At 45.5% G+C, this 16263-nt stretch overlaps 1 protein-coding gene across 7 annotated transcripts in view; it reads right to left on the minus strand.

Moving 5' to 3' along the window:
* ADGRF5 (adhesion G protein-coupled receptor F5) overlaps window positions 1-16263 on the minus strand; it is a 100744-nt gene that overhangs the window by 63062 nt on the left and 21419 nt on the right. For 2 of the 7 annotated variants that reach the window (XM_006931788.5, XM_006931786.5), the window contains exon 1: window positions 8144-8447. The exons of 2 other annotated variants lie outside the window; for them this stretch is intronic. The gene's annotated coding sequence lies outside the window, so the exon portion shown is untranslated. Of the gene's footprint in view, window positions 1-8143; window positions 8452-16263 lie in introns of those variants that run through there. 3 more of the 7 variants (XM_003986219.6, XM_006931790.5, XM_019830688.3) reach the window with 2 other exon arrangements.

The raw sequence follows: 16263 nt of genomic DNA on the forward strand, positions 1-16263 counted from the left end.
GAAAGGCCCACACGGAGGGGGCTGATTTTGCCCATGGGATTTGGAGACATGATATGTTCTCAGCAAGGGCAATATACTCGTGATATGTGCTCAGCTCTCCTTGGGGCGAGTAGGGAGGAAATCACATTGGGGGTAGCTGTAGACTATGTGCAAGATGAGTGAGTGTATACAACTTAGGAGATTTGCAAGGTGGAAGAGAGAGTGGAGATGCCTCCCATTTGTAACCTGCTTGGCTCTCATGTTGCACGGAGTAGTGATATATGTGTGGCTTTCTTTTTTTTTTTATTAATTTTTTTAAATGTCTATTTACTTTTCAGAGAGAGAGAGAAAGAATGCCAGTGGAGGAGAGGAAGAGAAAGAGGGAGACACAGAACCCAAGGCAGGCTCCAGGCTCTGAGCTGCCAGCACAGAGCCCCACGTGGGGCTCGAACTCATGAACGGTGAGATCATGACCTGAGCTGAAGTTGGACACCCAACCAACTGAGCCACCCAGGAGCCCCATGTGACTTTCTTTTTAAGAAAAGAACTCAATGTATTGCACGTGAGGACTGTATCAAGGGAAGCCATGCCTCTTACTCAACCTTGGCCTGTGGCTGGCCAACTAGACAAGTTACTGTCCCCTTTGAGAGAGGCCACACGCATATCTCCCCGTGTCCTGCTTTGCACGTTCTGGGGAACAGCCTAGATGTTCAGGTAGTTATTTTTTAAACACGTACTTCTGATCAACATAGTAGGTGAGAGACTGAACATAGATCGGCACATACATCATTCTACTCCTGGAGAATAATTCAGAGCAGATTCCTTTTGATGACAGGTGCTAAATTATAGCACCAAATTCCAGGAGGGCTTCAACTGCAAATTCTGCTGTGATTATTACTCATCTCCATGAGGCACAGGGTATCAGCCATAACCTCCCTCCTGAACTTGAGGATTAAAAATCCTCACGTATAACCTTAAGAGCCTGCCTTCATAGATCTGTATTTTCCACGGCAGAGGTGACAAGACTTATCTTTGCCGACATTATTTAATTAGATGATTCATCCCTCACACATGCAGAAGTAGAAGCTAAATATTTATTTAACACAAACACGAAACACAATACCAATTAAAGGACTGCCTTGAACATTTTTTTTTTTCTATTTAATTTTCCCTTGCCTTGAAATAAGGTCCCGCAACAGCATTGTGTCAGGGCGGCTCGGTACCATCAGATTACAGAAGAACATTTGTTTGTACACAATGGGGTCAAGTTTTCCAAAACACACTGCCCGTGTGTGCAGCATTGATAACCTTTTACACTTCTTTCCCTGTTGTAAATCCCTGGAGAATTTGAGCCTTTAAGCAAGAGATTGCCATCTTTACGAAAACATTAAGTTCCTCACTCTGCTCTTATCTCATCGATCTTCCTACTTTCATTTACTGTGTGGAAGGGGTTCCCTAAGTCCCAGCAAAACAATGCCGGGGCTGTGCTCCAGCTATGATGGAGGGTAGCCCTGTGGTTGGCTGTAGGGATGCACCGAGCAGCAGAGGGCTTGGGTGTGGGGCCAAGCCTTGCAGATCTGTGGTCCTACCCTCCATCAGGTATTCAAAAGAATACTGGAGTGTTAATCATAAAAGTAATGGACCATTTGGAGCAGTCTCTGGTCACTATGCAGGAGCAGGGGCCGGGGACCCTCATTCTGGATGGTACGGAGGTCTGCGGGAGGGTCCGAAGGCTGGGTGGCTGAGGCAGAGGGGGTGGAGGGCATTTGGACACTCCAGGGGCTTGAGGGGCAGCAGTTATTTACAACATGGCTTAAAATATTCCAACATTTTAGGGGTGCCTGGGTGGCTCGTTCGGTTGAGCGGCCGGCTCTTAGCTTTTGCTCAGGTTATGATCTCATGGTTCGTCAGTTGGAGCCCTGTGTCGGGATTGGCACACTGTGGAGCCTGCTTGGGATTCTCTCTCTCCCTCTCTTTCTCTGCCCTTCCCATGCTCTCTTTCTCAAAACAAACAAACAAACATTTAAAAAATCATTCCAACGTTTTAATGATTGTCAGGGCCACTTTAGCCCTCTGTGTCTCCCGCTTTCAGAGACCTCATCATCTCTGTCTCCTGAGACCATGCATGGCTGTCCTTGGCCCATGACTTCTTTTTTCTGAAATTTTCATTTTCCCTTCTAGGGATTTTGTTAAACTTCAAGAATAAGGTGTGTGTACTACTCAAAATACAGTTCCCTGAGAAGTCATGGATATTCCAAGATTTCTTTAATCTGGAGCGTCTGATATTAGCCAGTGCCATTCTTCACTAGTCCTCGTCCTCCCTGGTTTCTTGGTTTCTGATGCCCTTAGTGCCTCCTCGTTCACGGGGCCCCCTTTCCTCTTCCATCACTCTCCCCTTCCTCTCCCATCACTCCAGCTTTTGCTCCTTTCCCTCCTCCTCCCAACTGCCCCACTGCGGACCTGGGTCCTTGGCTCATCCCCGCGACACCCTTTCTCTTAGAGAGCTTGTCCGCTTCCATGGTTTTCATTGTCAAGTTACATGAGAACTCCAAAACTTTATTTCCACCCTGATCGCTCTGCTCCGTATCAGGCGCATCTCCCCAGCCACACTCTTTCCCTCTGGGTGGAAAATTCAGCTCCCCAAAGACTGAATGTCATTCTTCTCTCCCACTGCTACCTCATAACCCATCCCTTTCAAGATTTCCCAACAGCTGGCTTCATCGTCCAGTTCCCCAGGCTCACCACCGCACGGGTATTCCTCACACAAGAATCCAGGGCAGGAGAGGGAGCCGCAATGCGACCAGCCACCAAGTCCTGTCACTGCCTCCGCCGCTGTTTTCTTTCCCTTGGCTGCCACCCTGGTTTGGACACGATCACCTCGCACCTGGATGATTGCAGCAATCTCCTGGATGGGCTTCCTCCCCACCCCACCCCCACTGCCCTGCTCAAGAACCCAACGCACCATCGGCAGATTCATTTGCCTAGAACGCGATTTCTCATAGATTGCTGTCTACCGCATTCAAATTCTTCAAACGTTCTCAAGTGACCAGGCAATATTTGGGCTACTTCACCTGGCACACACAACCTAAATATAAACCCAGCTCTGCCATGTTTTTCTTCCATAAAACTTGCCTGCAAAATAGGCTGACCACTCACAAGTTTTCACCGTACTTTCTTTGGCAAAATGTGTCATAAATACTAACAGCAAGTCTTGGTTGAATGAATGGCTGCCTCTCAGTTTCTTCTCAAACCATTCCTGGCCGCTGAGATGTCCCATTCCTCCTTCCTGAGCTGTCTTTTGGGGTCTCGCTATTCACTTAGTAATGGCAATAATTGCTATCATTTATCAAGACTCGGCTACATTCCAGGAATTAGACTAAACACCCTGCATGAACTAGGCTCATCTAATCCTTAGGTCCTACCTTGGTAGAACTATCATCGTCCCCATTTTATAGATGAAGGAACTGAGGCATGGGGAAATTAAATAACACACCCTGGTCACACGGTAAAGTAGTCGAGTCTGTTGCCAAGGCTGGAGCTCTTAATCTTTAGAACATCCTGCCTCTTTTCTTATCGCCTCCAGAGATGCATCTTTCTCCTGAATACACTGCATGTATCTGCCGTGTGGACCTTTCTGCAGTGCCCTGTGAGGTTTGCAGCATCGCATAGTAATTAGGCATGACTCATAAGTCAGACTGCCTGGGCTGGAGTCCCGACTTCATCCATTGCTGGCTTTGTGTGCCTCGGGCAACTTACTTAAAACTGTGTGTTTCTTCATCAGTAAAACGGCTACTATAAAAGCACCAGACATATAAGATTATCGGAATAACTACATGAGCTAACAATCTTTGGAAAACCCTGAGCCGAGTGGCACATAATAAACACTCAGTAAATATTGTCAGGTACTATTAAAACCCTCAATGCCTGTGTTTGGTCCTCTATTAAGAATCTAAGGTAATTAAAGGAAAGGATTCTCTGCCTGGGTAGCCCCATAGCACTTAGCGAGTCTATGCAGCACAGACGCTTTCACCACACTGTGACTTCAAAGGTTTCACTTTGGGGATTATTTTTAGGAAATAGGCAAGATTTCAGTTATTGAACCTTTATGACTAGAATCACACCATGTGGGCTGAAATGCTGTGTTGGTAAATTACTTGTGAATTCATAGTGTACCCACAGCCAATGCAGACACTTCAGTCAACAAGCCGCCCGGTGGTACTTACTATGTGCCGAAACCCAGGGGCACCCTGGACTCTGACGTAAAGCTGGCAGAGCCCCTCCTAACGCTCTCCATTCACACACACACACATGACAGCCACGAGCGATTCTAGCTTGAACTGTATTGAGAGATCTTGGAGGGGATAGTTCTAGGAGCACATTTTATGATTAAAAAATAACCCCGATTTATTGTCTATCCATACCTAGCTCAATCCACAAAGCGGCAGATCACGCAAAGGATAATTAGTATTTCTTTCTTCCCTTTTTTCTGGACGTGGGGACACACACGTCAACGTGCCGTGGGATAAGATATATGACCCCCATAATCATTTGGCACCAGAAGAGCACATCCTGTTTACCTCGAACATTTAATCTGGGTTCGTAAAATTCGCAAGGAACAAGGGAGCCAGTCTATCTGCGGTGAAGTCAGGGGTGTGGCCGGGCCCTTGGTGGGGGAACTGGAAATCTCTGCATTCTCACACGTGGGTGTGAGATGGGTCCGTTTCTCTCACGGGCAGACAGCAGCAGCCAGAATCCTAATGCACATTGCTCACGTGCTCACAGCTGCTGGCCCTTCCGGCCCCAAATGCTTGGCCACATGAACAGGTGTTGCTTCTGCTTCTCCATCTGGCAACTTTCTCTCTTACGGTTGGGACTCCATGGTTCCCAACCCTAGCTATATAAAAGAATAGTTTTGAAGAGAGAAAGAAAGAAAGAAAGAAAGAAAGAAAGAAAGAAAGAAAGAAAAAAGAAGGAAGGAAAGAAAGAAAGAAGAAAGAAGGAAAGAAAGAAAGAAGAAAGAAGGAAGGAAAGAAAGAAAGAAGAAAGAAGGAAAGAAAGAAAGAAGAAAGAAGGAAGGAAAGAGAAAGAAAGAAAGAAAGAAAGAAAGAAGGAAAGAAAGAAAGAAAGAAAGAGGAAGGAAGGAAGGAAGGAAAGAAGAAGGAAAGAAAGGAAGAAGAAAGAAGGAAGGAAGAAAAGAAAAAGAAAGAAAGAAAGAAAGAAAGAAAGAAAGAAAGAAAGAAAGAAGAGAGAGAAAGAAAGAAGGAAGGAAGGAAGGAAGGAAGGAAGGAAGGAAAGAAAGAAAGAAAGAAAGAAAGAAGAAAGAAAGAAAGAAAGAGGAAGGAAGGAAGGAAGGAAGGAAGGAAGGAAGGAAAGAAGAAGGAAAGAAAGGAAGAAGAAAGAAGGAAGGAAGGAAAGAGAAAGAAAGAAAGAAAGAAAGAAAGAAAGAAAGAAGGAAGGAAGGAAGAGAGAAAGAAAGAAGGAAGGAAGGAAGGAAGGAAGGAAGGAAGGAAAGAAAGAGAAAGGAAGGAAGAAAAGAAAAAGAAAGAAAGAAAGAAAGAAAGAAAGAAAGAAAGAAAGAAAGAAAGAAAAGAAGGAAGGAAGGAAGGAAAGAAGAAAGAAGGAAGGAAGGAAGGAAGGAAGGAAGGAAGGAAGGAAGGAAAGAAAGAAAGAAAGAAAGAAAGAAAGAAAGAAGAAAGAAAGAGAGAGAAAAGAAAAAAAGGCCCTGCCCAGATCTCTTTCCCAGAGATTCTGATCTAGCTGTTCCAGGGAAGTACCTGGGCATTGTTTTCTTTTTGTTAAGTTTCGACGGTGATGCTAATGGACAAGTGTTGGAATCTGCTAAAATCTGGCCCAGGCAATAGCTTGGTCTGTCTGTAGATTCCCAGCAAAACTGGGAACCCATGTTGCTAGGAAGCTGACAGAATCCAGCCACACACGTTAATTCTGTCCTCTGCATGACTTTTATTCTCACCTTACTGACCCCAAGAGGGGCTGGGAAGCCAGAGACCTGGGTTTTTTTCTTATCTTGGTGCCCCAAAAAGATCCATTGTGTGATGCTGGGCAATCCGCTTAATCTCTGAACCGTTCATTTTTGTATTCCATAAAATGAGATAGGATATGTGTTTCCCCTGAGGTGGGGTGGAAGAAGCAGCAGTCCCTGCATGGGGACACGGTGACGTGATTACTCTGATTAGCCCAGGAGAAGGGATCCAGGCTGAAGAAGGGCGGCAGAATGTCCAAAATCAGCAGGGCCAAATGGCCTTCTAGTTTTGGATAGGGAAACTTTGGAAAGGCCAAGAAAATACCAAATAGCAACTGAAAGTATTTTGTAATTATTCTCGGGTTTGACATTGTAACTTCTTTCCAAACGGTCTCTCCATGACCCATATCGACTGGTTCATAGGGAATTTTTCTTATTCGCTTGTCTCATGACATCGTGCAGGGGGGAAAAATAGATAGTTACCTTTTCACAGAGGGCCAAAAGAGGTAGAAACTGAACTTACTTTTTTTTAAAAAAAATCTATTATCCATTAAATAAAAATGGAATCTCTCCTACCCTCATCCTATCTTCCCTGAACCAACCACTCAATCTAACTAGCTTCTAGCTAGTTAGCTGGTTAGCTAATCATTCATCTATCTATCCAAGTTCATTTTCCTTTCCTTTCCTTTCCTTTCCTTTCCTTTCCTTTCCTTTCCTTTCCTTTCCTTTCCTTTCCTTTCCTCTTTTTTCTTTCCTTTTCTTCCCCCTTTCATTTCTAAAACAAGGCTGCCTTTGATGGCCTTCAAAGAAAGAAGGCCAAACCTCCAGAAAATCCAGAGTTTAATCTGTGGGATGCTCTTATTTTTAAAAAATTATTTATTTATTTATTTTGAGAGAGAGCATTGCACACATGAGCAGGGGAAAGGGACAGAGAGAGAGGGAGAGAGAATCTTAAGCAGGCTCCACAATCAGTGTGAAGCCCAGTGTGGGGGTCAATCCCACGACCGTGAAATCAAGATCTGAGCTGAAATCAAGGGTTGGACACTTAACCAAGTGAGCCACCCAGCCGCCTATGGGAAGCCATTATTAATAGTGATCGCCAAAGCCAAAATCAACGCAAAAGTAATAATGACAAAAATGAACAAAACTCTTTTGGACTTCTCTAAGAGTCAAAAGAGCTGTTGACACCTCCAGGTATCATTTTATCTTTCAGTGAGAAAAGGTCTTGTTAAAGATCGATAAATGAATCTGACAATGAGGATTTATTGCGCTCTGTGCCTTGGCTTGTCCTGAGAGCAGAGAAGACAGAAAACAACTGACAAGATACACAGCAAATTATTGATGGGATAATTTGGGGGAGGAGAAAGACATAGTGGGTACTGGAGGGTGTTAGAAATATTCTATTACAGGAGGAATATATTCATGTGCTACTTATATAATTCAGAAATGAAAGACCAAAAACATCAGCCCTTTATGGAAGGAAAAACGGAGTGGCGGTGAAATGGCAGGGCCTGGCTCTCTGCAAAGCGTAAGAAAACATGGTTTAAGCAAGCCACACATCAAAGAGCTTTTCCTCCTTCTAGAATGCTCAAGGCCAAGTCTGCCCAGCTCTTAAACTCAGCACTTTTCTTGACTTCCTTCCCAGCGCTGACTGTAAACGCTTTCCTCTCCATCATGGGCAGGAGGTGACAGTTTAACATTTTGGAGATCACCCGTTACCCCAAGGACTGCCTGGGAGCTGAGAGATTAGCTGGTGCTCCCCCTCCTATACACGGTACAGCCTCTTGGCAGCACAACGGCACATGGATGCCCGGCCATGGAAATACTCATGGCGGCCTTCATGCATGCTCTGGTCTTTATGGTATTTTCTGGCTCAGGGATGGGAAAATTCATTTTAAAAAGAAAGAAGAAAAAAGAAAAAAAAAAAAAGAGGAAAACTCTCTTCATTATAGAGGAAACCCTTAAAAGATGCCGTCTAATTGCCGACACTCAGTCTTCCTAAGCACAGCCTCGTCAACTTGGCCAACAGCCTGAACAATGCTCTTGAGCAGATATGCTTTATGCTGGCAACATACATGTGACAGCTATACAAAAGGAAGTCAGGCAAAGAGGATCATAACTGGACCGAGGCGCCCCCAGGGTCTTGCTACAAAGGGAGATGAACCACAGTAGAATGCCTGTTACCTGTTCAGCACCGCAGTCCCCAGGCTGGCTTCTGCTCTGATCAGATGTCTAAAATCATCCAGGTTTCCTCTATGAGGCCATTGGCCCCATGCTCTCCAAGGAAATCTACACCCGATGAAGGGAAAGCCAAGCAGGATTCATTGTGAGGGCTCCGTGCCGAGCTCTGCCTCACCCCTCTCCCGTGCCTCCCCTGCAGTGATCCTCCAAGCCTCACAGAGCCATCCGTTGAGAGGCTCGCTTCTGTTTGAAAAACAAGAAGCGATTTCCTGGTCCTCTTCCCCGGATGGCGTGCGCGATTTCCCTTACGCCCATGGGAAGTCCTTCAGATCCTTCTTATCTAGAAACCTCTCCACTGAGTGGTCAGACTTGTTTGGCCAATGCCCCTAGTTCTTGGTTTTCTTTCACCAAAGGAAAAAAATCAGAAAAATGAAACCAAAGCAAACGCCAAAGGGGTTAGAGCTAAGGAGTGGTGTAGGATGCACTGTTTCAACCTCTGAAAGATGTTCACTAAATCAGACTGTGTTTTCAGAGTGGAAGGAAAGTAGAATTATTGATGAGTTCTTATTTCTGGTAGCATCAAGAAGTCAGAGAATTTTTTTAAAAATCCCCAGAATATGAAAAGACCTAAAGATACTCTTAGCCCCAGCGCTGGGAGAGCTGCACTTCAAATCTGCCACATTAAGGGGACAACTGTGGGCACCTGGCTGGCTCAGTCGGCTAAGCGTCCGACTCTTGATCTCGGCGCAGGTCGTGATCTCACAGTTCCTGAGTTCAAGTCCCACATCATCAGGCCCCGTGCTGATGGCGTGGAGTCTGCTTGGGTTTCTGTCTCTCCTTCTCTCTTCCCCTCCCCTCCTTGTGTTCTCCCTCTCTCTCAAAGTAAACACATTAATTTTAAAAAAAGATTTAAAAAAAAGGGGACAACTAGTTCTCTCGGATTTCCAGGAACACTCTGGATGCTTATGCATCCGATGCCGCGATGCTTCAAATATCATCTTGATAACAGCACTAATATTTAAAGATAGGGAGATACATGGAAAAGGGCCGGTTGGCAGGCTGTATTCAGGTTGTCGTGTTTAAAGACGACCTATAATCAGAGTTTTGAGCTGGAAGTGACCTACCCATCCTCATTTTACAAGTCAGGCACCTGCGAGCCGGGGAGAAACAGCGACTTGCCCGCGGTCAGAACACAGATGAGACGTGATAGATTATCACTCTTGTTCTCATGCTTTAGTGCGGGGAGTGTTGTTCAGGTAGCCCTCCTCTGGACCCCTTCCCGTGGAAAGGCTGAGGCACGAGGCCTGGGCTGGGCTCGGCCAGTGTCAGACTGTAGGGATTCAGACTGTATTCCCATGGGTTTCTATTTATGTGGCCTCGTACGCATGACAGCACGTCTCTGAGACTTGGTTTTATTGTGTGTGAAAGTGGCTAACACGACCGCTGAACGTACAGGCTCCCATGAGAGCCTGGTATAGAGGAGGAGAACTGTTACTATCTGGGGCCCCAGGCTCTAATCCTACAAGCTCATACTCTTTTCCTATCCCACACCATCTCTCTCTCCTTCTCGCCCACCTTCCCATCTGGTCAAAGCTATCCCCGGGGCGCCTGCGTGGCTCAGTCTGTCGGGCATCCGACTCTTGGTCTCGGCTGAGGTCATGACTTCGTGGTGTGTGAGTCTGAGCCCCGCATCAGTCTCTGTGCTGACAGCATGGAGCCTGCTTGGGATTCTCTTTCTCCCTCTCTCTCTCTCTGCCCCTCCCCTGCTTACTCTCTCTGTCTCTCTCAAAAAATAAGTAAATACGCTTAGAAAAAGCTATCACCCGTAGGCATGTTGACAACTACCAGTAGTAATCAGCCCTGAGACAAAAGTGAACAATTTTGACCAAAAAAGAGGATAGACTTGCTATGATGAGCACTGGGGCTTGTATGGAAGTGCTGAATCACTGAATCATGCCCCCTGAAACTAATATCACACTGTATATTAACTAACTGGAATTTCAATAAAACCTTAAAAAAAAAACAAACAAGGAAATACAGGACATCCCAATACAGTTGTGACTCTCACTTGCAAAAACAAAAGATGAACCGTCACAATATTACTCTACCTCTCGGTAGTGATTCTCAGTTGTGTTCTCCAGTTAGCTTCACGTCGTCGTGGGCGGACTTGGTGTTTATCCACCACAGTCGACCCTCCACTTCCTCCTTGCTGCCAGCCCAGGCTGGCTGGGGAACTCAGGGAAGGCAACCTGGCTGTCTCGGGCCAGGTGGGCATCGTGATTGGTCTAAAGCATGCGGATCTCATTCTCCTTGCCGGACATTGGGGCATGCTTGGACACGAAGCCAAGTGAGGACGCACATTATCTCTGGATTCACCCTTAGTGGGGCAATAAAAGCCCTTATTATTTAATCCAGTTCCAGTTGGGTTTTCTGTTATTTGTAGCTAAAGCTAAAAATCGTAACCTGGTGAATCACGGTGAAGAATAGATCTTTTGAGCCTATCTGTAATACTACTCTTGGCCTAAAAAAATATTAGGAAGAGTATTAAAACACATACACACGGAGTCAAATGGCTTCAAATCATATCCTAAAATATTCCAAATTAATTTCCTATGCTAAATATACGAAGTACTGACTTTTTCTGTAAGGAATGGATAGAGATACTCTAGATTCTTTATTACACTAAAAATCCAGAATACTAAATGTACATAGTGGAAAAGCGCCCAGATCTTGAAAGCCCAGAGTAGGATGGCGGTGAGAGTGCCGACCCCAGATCTGCTAATAGCTCTGGGCAACCTCAACAGGTTATTAGTCCTTCTGCACCTCAGTTTCCTCATTTATAGAATCGGAGTAATAATAATACCTACCTAAGGGTTGCCGTGAAGATTAAAATGCTTGCAAGAGTGCCTGGCGCATAGAGAGATGGTTTAAGTGTTGGCTACTGTTATCTTTACTGAAAAGAAATTTTTGTTGTAATAATAGCTGTGCATGTGGATTTGGTATTCTCCTTTGCTTTCTGCTAGCGTTGATTTCTTTCTTCCTTCCTTCCTTCCTTCCTTCCTTCCTTCCTTCCTTCCTTCCTTCCTTCCTTTTCTTTCTTTCTTTCTTTCTTTCTTTCTTTCTTTCTTTCTTTCTTTCTTTCTTTTCTTCTTTCCTTTCTTTCTAGAGCACAAGCAGGGGAGAGAGGCAGAAGGAGAGGGAGAAAGAATCTTAAGCAAGCTCTACACTCAGCACGGAGCCCGACGTGATGTTCAATCTTACGACTCTGGGATCATGACCTGAGCAGAAATCAAGAGTCAGAGACTCAACTGACTGAGCCACCCAAGGCGCCCAGAGACTGGCACTTTGAAGAGAACTTTGGTATACATCTTGTTTTCATCATGATATTTGGTTCCTTTGGGGGTGACTTGGATGTAGATTAGGATAAATGTAGGTGTGTTGGAGAAGAATGAAGGAACAATAGGAGGAAACTGGACGTGGATGTGGTAGTTATAAAGGATGCCGAAAGAATTTTACTGGCTGACCGCTTTGGAAAAGGATCGCAGGCTAGAAGTAAATGTCGGGTGGCCCGTTAGCCCACTCCAGGCGAAAGGGAAGTTTGCAGACCTCAGACTTACAAAACAAGTAATGATACCAGGGAGCTTGACTTGCATCCGTCTTACCTTAAGAAACACCCTGCTGTTGGGGCGCCTGGGTGGTTCAGTCGGTTAAACATCCTACTCTTGACTTCGGCTCAGGTCATGACCTCATGGCTCATGAGTTCGAGCCCTGCATTCGGCTTCAGGCTGGCAGTGTGGACCCTGCTTGGGACTCTTTCTCCCTCCCTGCCCCTCTGTGATTGCTTGTGCATTCTCTCTCTCTCTCTCTCTCTCTCTCTCTCTCTCTCTCTCTCTCAAAATAAATAAACTAAAAACAACACACAAATTTAAAAAACACCCACTGTCAGAGTGAGCTCCCAGTAAATGCTTCTTTTAAAATGCTCCAAGACTTCCTGCTTTGGGTGGGTTGGGAGCGGGCTGTGGGCACAGTTGGCTCTCTGACATGGAACGGGGCATTGTCAAGGTGGCTGTTCCTTTGCTTCCCTGAGGAGCAATTCCTCTCTCACCCACAGTCCCGTTTGTTGCTAGGAACACTCTGTGCTTGTCCCCACTCACTTTACAATGAAAACAAAGACAAATAAAAAATGGAACCACCATATGGTCTCGGCTGCAACCCAGAATCAGCTGCCGACGGGGAGACTTTGCCCTGTCACAGCTAAGGATTCAAGTGGCTGTGACAGAAGCCCTTCTCCTGAATTCTAAGATGTTGGAGTTGGCGGAAAGATGAACCCAAGCTTCTTCAACCATCCTTCAGTGGTGCGGCCAGAGTAACTAACTCACCAGTCATGTTATATATGTTTGTTGGCATGACATGTCTCTTAGGACTTTCTGTACAGAGCTGTACAGAGCTATTTTCTCAGGCAGAAATGTCAGCCCCAAATTAATGCACATTCCCAGCAGGCTCCAGGCTGTTTCACTGCTCTGCCCTTCCCTCTTGCTCACCTGGGTAACTTTTAGTCTCCTTTTAAGTTACAGGTGTTATTTATTCCAAGGACCCTCCTTGCCCTCCCAGCCTGGGACACATGTTCCTTCTCCCTGGACCCATAATACCAGGTACATGTCTTTTTGCAATTACCTCACTGCATCCAAATGATTATTTTGATGGATTGACTTTAAGCAGCCTGAGGGCAGAGACTAGTATTATTTATTGTATGCCTAGCAACCAGTCTAGTGCTGGCATATAGTAGATGATCAATAAAAGCAAAAGGAAAATGAAACTTCCCCACCTCGGTTTCCATTGCTCGTTGCCCCTGTTAACCCTGGCGTGTTCCATGACCCTGTCTTTGCAACTCTTCTGTGTTGACACTTATTCCCCACGTGATCTCCAGCGGCTTTATGGTTTAAATCTTTGTGCTGATGGCTTTCAAATGCATATCTCTATCACGGACTTCTCTCCTGATTTCTGGACCCATATATCCAACTGCCTACTTTGTATCTGGATATCCAGTAGGATCTCAAAGTGAACATGACCAAACTGAAGTCCTGATCTGCCCTCCCAAACTAGCATTTCCAACAGTCTCTCCCATCTTAGTAAAGGACATGGCCATCCTTCCAGGTTGTCCAGACCACAACTCTAAGAGTCATCCTTAAGCTCCCCCTCGTACACTCTATATAAATTTGTCATCAAATCCTATCATCTCTACCTTCCAAATATCCACATCACTGGGCACTTCTTACCTTTTGCATTACTATCATTCTCATCGAGCCATCATTGTCTCTTGACCACATTATTATCACTGCCTTTAATTGGTGTCTGTGCAAGAACGCAGTTAGAATGGTCCTCACAAAAAGTACGTTATATGATGCCCAGCGACACTCAGCAATCCTGTGCTCCCATCTCTCACGGTCAAGCTGAAAGTTCCTTCAGTGGCCTGCAATGCCTACACCCCCCCACATCTGTGGGCCTCCCACTGTCTCTTCCTTTAATTCCTCTCCTACTTCTCTCCCCTTGGTCACATTGCTCCGGCCATGCTGGCCTCCTTGCGAGCCAGGCACAATTCCGTCTCAGAGTCTTGGCACTGGCTGTACTCTTTGCCTGGAATGCTCTTTGCCTAGATATCCTCGCATCTCCCTCCTCGACCTCATTCCCACCTTTGTCCAAACGGAGCTTTCGTAGTGGGGCCTCTGCCAGTTGTCATAGTTCATAGTTCAGCCTTTCCGATCCTCCCACCCCAATCAACTTTTTCCTGCATCACATATCACCTCTCGCGCATTCTAACGTAGTTATTTGTTGTGTTTATTGTCTGTTTCCATCTTTCGTCCCCCTCTCTAGCATGTAAGCTCCTTGAGGGCAGGGATGCTTATTTTGTTCATTAAAAAAGAGTACTTGAAAGGGTCACACACAAAGTCATGAATGCCACAGCATTGCTATATACACAGCAGAAGTACGTCCAAAAGTACATAATGGTTCAACTTGCAAAACACTCCCACCTTCATGTCTTGGCAGGGTAAGCCCTGGTTTTTTAATCTACAACCAGATGTTGGTAACCCTTTTGACCCCGTGTGGCCCGGGGTCAGCTCTCTTTTGGTGTTTCTATATCAAGGCCAGGAAAATTCCCCTCTGGCACTGACCTGTCCTTATGCAAGGAAGGAACCAACAAATAATCGGTCAGTTTTATAGTATACAAATGGTCTTATTCTTATCTTTTGTGTGTGTATCTTGGCAGAGTCTCTGCTAATTGGAGTTGGTCAGATTTACAGTCAGCTGGGGACTCTCAGGTTTAATCTGCACGTGCTGTTACTGGGTCCATTCCACCAATAGAGTTATTACACCTTCTTTGTGTTCGTGTCTTTCAGATACTTAGATTAGTTTGCTATGGAAGATCCCAAAGCTTCCATCTTTTGAACCAATTAGATACGGTTGACAGCTCCAGTGGACCCACCTTCTTATGCTTCCAGTGATGGCTCTGGCTTCTGTCAGAAATGCAAAGCACAAAGGCACACTCCAGATGGAACCCTGTTTTGCACTCCACACCCATCATTACTTTCCCTACATTTTCCCAGAAGAGGGAAGGGTAGCATATGGGGGACGTGGAGGCAGATTTAGGACATGGCTCCATAGAGATGTCATCAACAGCCCTCCTTTGACCTTTATTGACCATTGCTTGGAGAGGGTTGACCATCAATGGAGAGGATGAGCCATCCCAGCCTTCAGATTCCACCTTCAGTTCCCATAGGTGACATGTGATTCATAGAGCAGAAAGTCCTTGCAGATGCCCACAGCATGACATATGTCACCCACATGCTGCAGCTGTGATACACATGACATCAGTTATTGATTGACCAAATTTGTCATTGACTCCTCTCCCTTCAGTCCTTCCCTCAAAGCTTCTGTCAGCATCACGGCAATGAACAGGTTATTTGAGGACGCGGGGATTCTTTCTTCCATTGGTCTTAGAAGGAATCTATTTAGAAAGCAGCTGCATTTACTAGAAAGTGCACATGTTCTGTCCACGCTCACTCCTGTTCTAACCTCTGCTTCTTCACTGTGTATCTGGGGAGCACATACTCTGCTCTGCATCAGCAAGCAGCGTAGACCTCAGGTAACAGAGAGGGCCACCTGCAAACAGGTGGAAGGCCCGAGTTTGGGCCTGCAAAATCTTGTCCCCATAAGGGCAACTCCTATCCGGATTCCATTGCTCTCTACTGTTTTCAGGGTCTCAGCACTCCTGACCCCAAAAGAAAATTTCCCTCATTTTTGCCTCTGATTGCAGACGTAATTTCCTCAGATTTTATCAAGTTGATTAGCAGACAGCTATGATGCCAAAACCACTAGATAAATATGAGTTGAAGAGTTATCCAGGTGAGGATAAAAGTAAGAATCAAAGAATGTCATAGTAAAAGGAGTCCAGTGATCATTATTCCAGCTGTCTGATGTCAGAGGGACATTGAGGGGCGACCAAGGTCATAACACCCAGTAGTGTCAGAGCCGGAACTGGAGTTTAGGCCTTCTGTCTTCCCATACAGGACTCTCAACATTGTGCCCTGGTGCCTGCCCCTCCCCTGACCCCGCTAGAAACTATACAGAGAGCTTTCCTCTTATGCCTAAATTGGGACAATTGCACAATACAGGATGGAGTAATGATTCCTGAGGAGAGAGAGAGAGACGATATTAAACTTGTGTTAAACTTGCAGACTTTTCTTTAGGATGTTTGGTTCCCGTCATAATGAGTGCCTGACATGGTGCCTGAAATAAGTCAGCCCAATTTTTCCAGCGCCTATATTCTTTCATGGGAGAAAGTTCACTGTCGAAAGTTAAATGTTCTTTTTAACAAACTGGAATGTAGCTGCACTGAGAGTGTAGTGGATGGCACCGTAGTGGTCTGGAATATATGGGGCCAGGTGACATCAGTAGTATAGGCTGTCACGACTGTGGCAGGATTGGAGAAGCAACAGAAAAATCTCCAGTGAGTTGTAGAGAAGCTTGAATTAGTGTAGGTCATCGAGGAAACTTTCATATGGGAGAGACTCAAGATACCAGAGGGGGATGAAGCTAGAGAGAAGTGGGGAACACAGAGGTTGTAT

This window comes from Felis catus, chromosome B2 (genome assembly GCF_018350175.1).
Source record: "Felis catus isolate Fca126 chromosome B2, F.catus_Fca126_mat1.0, whole genome shotgun sequence".
NCBI lineage: Eukaryota > Metazoa > Chordata > Mammalia > Carnivora > Felidae > Felis > Felis catus.